Source organism: Somniosus microcephalus, chromosome 13, assembly GCF_052327205.1.
Source record: "Somniosus microcephalus isolate GS21.2 chromosome 13, FLI_Smic_1.0, whole genome shotgun sequence".
NCBI lineage: Eukaryota > Metazoa > Chordata > Chondrichthyes > Squaliformes > Somniosidae > Somniosus > Somniosus microcephalus.
Window position 1 is genome coordinate 183,593,973 of NC_140999.1, and position 6,046 is coordinate 183,600,018.

Here is a 6,046-nt window from a genome sequence, read left to right on the forward strand (position 1 = left end):
CACCTTGAGAAAGCCCATTTAAAAAAAAAAAACATGACCGGCTTCACCCACCCTCGTAGCGATATTGGTAAAGGCAGTGTGTATTTAAGCCATGGAGAATCAAAGGTCTGAGAGAAAGACTTGCATTTATATAGCGCCTTTCGCGACCACCGGATGTCCCAAAGCGCCTTACAGCCAATGAAGTACTTTTGAAATGCAGTCACTGTTGTAATGTGGGAAATGCGGTAGCCAATTTGTGCACAGTAAGCTCCCACAAACAGCAATATGATAATGACCAGATAATATGTTTGTGATGTTGATTGAGGGATAAATATTGGCTATAACTCCCTTGCTCCTCTTCGAAATAGTGCCATGGAATCTTTTATGTCCACCTGAGAGAGCAGATAGTGCCTCTATTTAATGTCTCCTCTGAAAAATGGCACCTCTGACAGTGCAGCACTCCCTCAGCACTGCACTAGAGTTTCAGCCTAGATTTTTGTGCTCAAGTCTCTGGACTGGGGACTTGGACCCACAACCTTCTGACTCGATGGTGTGAGTGCTACCCACTGAGCCACAGCTGAGATTGAGAAGCTGAAAATGCTGGAAACATTCAGCAGGTCAGGCAGCATCTGTGGAGAGAGAAAGAGTTAAAAGTTTCAGGTCGTTGACCCTTCGACAGAACTGGAAAATGTTAGAGATGTAACAGGTTTTAAGTAAGTACAGGGGCAGGGAAAGGGGGAGGTGAGGAAAGAACAAAATGGAAGGTCTGTGATAGGGTGGAAGGCAGGAGCGATTAAATGACAAAAGGGATGGTGGCAATGTTCCCTTTAAGCTGCGGGCCTCGCAGTTCTCTGCAGCTCCCGCGCAGCCGGCTCATCGGCTTTTAAATAGGAAAAACCACGCATGAGTGATTACAGGGAACATTGGATGATGGTGAAAGGAGATGGTAATGGGACAAGTAAAGAAACAGAAGATGGGTCTAGAGGAGCTGTAAATGGGAATATCTGAATCATCAGCAACAGCTACCGTCGGAAAAATGGGCTGAGGTTCACCTGCGGGCTTTGTATTTGTAGATCTCGGCTGGGGTGACATTGCAGTTGACGTCACTGTCCTGGGGCTAGGTCTGAGGAAATCTGCCCAAGCTTCCTAGTCCTGGTAGCTATCCAGTTATTAATGGTACCTTTTGTCACAGACCCCTATTATGGTGCACTTGCCAGTAAAAAGGACACTAGATACTAATTTGAATGAGTCCTAGTGCAAAACTTACCAGCCTCCCATCCTCTACGCTTTTTGAACCCAATGTGCAAAATTCGACTGTGTGCTTCCGTACACCACTTATCCCTTTCCTCACCGAAAGACTTGCATTTAGATAGCACCTTTTGTAACCCCTTCACGGTTCTCTAGATATATGTGAGATGTGGTCTCTGTTGTAGACAGTATTCTATAGTCCAGTAAGGAGATCACTACTACAATGGCTTAATTCTAATTATCTTACTTTATAGTTTTAACGTCAGACAGTATAAGAAGATTACGGGTCAATGACCTAAATTAGACATTTGCATACATTAGAATGAATCTAGACATAATAAACATACATTTTCCATTTACATGGATTCAAAGGAGAATCTGTCCCTGTGTCCAAATTCGAGTGCACTCTTTCGTTGGCGCGCTTAAGTTGGAGCTCATGGTATGTATAATGTCTGCAAGACTTACGACTCCGAACCCCTTCATTGAATTCTCTTCACGATCACTGAATCCCACTTTGAGTTCTGGATGCAGAGCTACTAATACGAAGGGCGGCGGCCGAGTTTGGAAGCCCGGGACGGGATGCGGCAGCCATTTGCCTCCTGAGCCCTCTTTTCAGAGCTCCTGCCCTCTTTCCAGTCGCTCCCGTTTCCCGCTCGAAAAACCCAACTCCACCCCTTCCTCCTGGGGTTTCTGCCTGGAGACTGCGCAGCCTCACTGTCTGCAACAGTTGATACTGGTGCAGAATTATGGAAAGTCTGCTCTTAGTCACATTGTGTCCTTAAAAGTTCTTGCCGTACCTTCACATGGGCAACTTTAACCCAGGGATTTATAACAATGATAATAGTGTCTAAGTTAAAGATTGATAACCATACTTAGCGTACATAACATTTCCAGTGGGTATTACACTTTCATGACCTCGGAACTCCCCAAAGTGCTTTATAGTTAATGTAGTCACTGTTGTAATGTAGGAAACATGGCTACTAATTTACACACACCAAGGTCCTACAAGCAGCAATGTGATAATGACCAGATAATCTGTTTGTGATGTTGGTTCAGGGATAAATGTTGGCCAGGACACCGGGGAGAACGCCCCTGCTCTTCCTGTCCTATCCCTCAATAGTGCTACGGGATCTTTTGCATCCACCTAAGAAGACAAGACTCCCTCAGCCAGCACTGGAGTGTCGGCCTAGATCCTGTGCCCAAGTCTCTGGAGGGGGACTTGAACCCCCAACTTTCAGGCGAGATTGCTACCATTGACTTACATTGGTGCACTAAACCCTCCACAGCCTTGCCCCATCCTATCTCCGCAATCTCGTCCAGCCATATATCCCCTACCCCACCAAGCAATCTGGCACTGGCCATTTATGTATCCTCGCCTCTTCGTCCCTCCATTAATAGCATAGCCTTCAGCCACCTGGGTCCTTCTCTCTGGAGTTCCCTCCCTAAACCTTTCCACTTTTTTTTAAAAAAGACACACACTTTCTCAACCCATCTCTGACCAAGCCTGCCATCCCTTCCTCTCTTTTCCTTACGCCCATCTGTGAGGCGCCTTGGGCAGTTCAACTCTGTTAAAGCTTCTATGTAAATGCCAGTTGTTGATGAATTTCCCTTCTTTATCCAGGAATACCAGTTGCAGCACCCTTAGTGCCAGCCGAACGGCCCCTATTTCAGCACAGGCCAGAGATTGTACCTGGTACCTTCTGTTTTTTTAATATTCATTCACGGGTGTGGGCGTCGCTGGTGAGGCCAGCATTTATTGCCCATCCCTAAGCCGCCTTCTGGAACTGCTGCAGTCTGTGAGGTGAAGGTTTTCCCAGCACTTTGATACAACTGAGTGGCTTGCTGGGCTATTTCAGAGGGCAGTTAAGAGTCAACTACAGTGCTGTGGGTCTGGAGTGGTTGCCAGACCGGATAAGAACGGCAGAATTTCCTTCCATAAAGGACATTAGTGAACCAGATGGATTTTTAACGGCAGTCTGGTAGTTTCATGGTCACCATTACTGCTATCAGCTTTTTATTCCAGTTTTATTTAATTAACAATTTAAATTCCACAGCTGCCATGGGGGTGATTTGAACTGCTGTCTCCGGATCATTAGTCCAGGCCTCTGGATTACTAGCCCAGTACCAACCACTATGCTACCGTTGTGTGGCTCGTACATTTAGGACTGAGATGAGGAGGAATTTCTTCACCCAGAGAGTGGTGAACCTGTGGAATTCTCTACCACAGAAGGCAGTAGAGGCCAATTCATTAAATATATTCAAGGAGGAGTTAGATATATTTCTTAAGGCTAAAGGGATCAAGGGATATGGAGAGAAGGCAGGGACAGGGTACTGAATTTGGATGATCAGCCATGATCTCATTAAATGGTGGAGCAGGCTCAAGGGGCCGAATGGCCTACTCCTGCTCCTATCTTCTATGTTTCTATATCTACGTGGCTCGGTGTCAAATTATGTCTGATAACGCTCCTGTGAGGTGCCTTAGGCCGTTTTACTACGTTAAAGGCGCTATGTAAATGAAAGTTGTTGTTGACAGGTGCCGTGCTGTGTACAGGCATTTGGCTTCAGTTTTCTCGGTGCAATGAAACCCCATTTCTGCAGCCGCTCACCAACAGGCTAAAGGGATCAAGGGAAAAGGCAGGGACAGGGTACTGAATTTGGACGATCAGCCATGATCTCATTAAATGGCAGAACAGGCTCGAGGGGCCGAATGGCCTACTGCTCCTATCTTCTGTTTCTATGTAACAGTGCTGCTTTTATCAACTGAGCCACTAGGGGGCAACCATTGAGCTAGTTGAAGGATGAGGTTATGGGCTGATTTGGAGAATTGGTTGACATACTCCACAGCTTAGTGTACTGGTGATTAAACCGTCCTCTGCAGAATCGTGAGAATCCACGTTAAAACACCAACACTTGCCAACAGTATTTATGTATACAACAACTTCACGGAAAAGGGGTAAAGAACATCAGGTCCAATAATTTACTTCACAAGTGATTTCGACATCTACCCTTTCACTGTTGTTTTCTCTCTCGTTTCTCTGCGCTGCACCATTCCCCCAGTCCAGAGGATGAGCGCAGGCCTCGTGATACAGTTTTGTAACCAACCGCCGAGTCAGAAGGTCGTGGGTTCAAGCCCCACGCCAGAGACTTGAGCACACACACCGCACTGCAGTGCAGTACTGAGGGAGTGCTGCACGCTCGGTGGCGCAGTCTTACAGAGGCGATGTTAAACTGAGGCCCCGTTTGCTCTCTCGGGTGGAGATCCCAAGGTGTTATTCGAAGAAGAGCAGGGGGTGTCTCCTGCTGCCCTGGCCCATGTCTGTCCCTTAACCAACACCACTGATCATTCTCATTACTGTTTGTGGGGCCTTGCTGTGCACAAACTGGCTGCCGCAATTACTTTGTATTACAACAGTGAATACGCTAATTGGCTGTGAAGCACAGTGGGACATCGGCGGACATGAAAGGTGCTGTATAAATGCAGGTTATTTTCTTTAAAAGGGCACTGGGCCAGGGACAGAGATTTATCTTGCCTTGTGGAGAAGCATCTCCTTGCCAGCAATCCAGCTGATTATATGTGGAGTTTATGGATGGTGGATACAAGCTTCCACTATTCTGCGGCACAGTATTTTGGTATCCTGTCACCAACGTTCCCGCTAAGCTGCGCGGCAACGCAGCGGTCTGAAGGTCCCGCACAGGCCGCTCAGCGGCTCTTACATAGGAGAAACCGCGCATGTGCGAACATTTAAATGGACCGTGCAGCTACTTAAAGGGACAGCGTACCACCCCCACCCCAAAAAAAATTAGAAGGGAACATTGCCTGTCACTGAACCAGGGCAAGAGAGAAACTTTGAAAAACTTTTTTTTTAAATGTGGAATGCTAATTTTAATTAATTATCCACTAGAGGGAACCATTGAGCTACAAAGGAATCATTGCTGCATTTCCCACTGACATTGCTTTCGCTCCCAGACCGAGAACAAAAAAACTTCAGCCATTCACAGACTGACAAAGCATTAAAGCGAATCCTTAGATTCTCAGCAATAGTGTTTCATGCAAATTAGGAACATTTCCTTCAAAAGTAACTTCCAAGATTGATTGTAAAAGTGAACAAATACTCATTTCTGTCTTCGTAAAGGTCAGAGTGAGGGAGAATCTGAGAAAGGGCTTCACGTGGGAAGTTCTGATACTGTAGTTAGCAACAGACAGTGTGGGGGAGATTTATTTTTAAGCTTGTTTCTGAAAGGAGCTGAATTTAATAAATACCATTTTAACTGAAGGAATTTTAGGAATGCTCGTCCTTACCATTAACCAGTACCGGGATATTTTTATTTCGGAAAGTTTATAATCCTAATAGTTATGGGTAGAGAATGGAACTATTTCCATTGGCGTAGAGGAGATTTAATCGAGGTTTTTAAAATTAAGAGTTGGTAGGGAAAGGGGAAATAAGAGTGAGAAAGAGGTCAGGAGAAATTGCTTTAGACAGAGTTGTTAGAGGGGAGCCGACAGGCCGGGGGGACCTCCTCGTGGGACTGCTCCTGGGGCCTGGCCAAAGTGGCCATCAACTGGTCCAGGCAGTGGGCGGTCGAGGGGGTCGTTCGGCCTGACTGCCCTGCCTCTCTTCCACGGCCACGTTCGCGCCCGGGTGGCCCCGGAGGTGGAGCACAGGGTGTCCGCCGGCACGCCCGAGGCCTTCCGCGACCGGTGGGCGCCGCGGGGACTGGAGCGCATCATCACCCCACCCGGGGAAAATAGAATTTTAATTTAACTTATTAAAGTTTCCTTTAATGTTTTAAGTTACAGTTTATTTGTTTACTGCTTCAC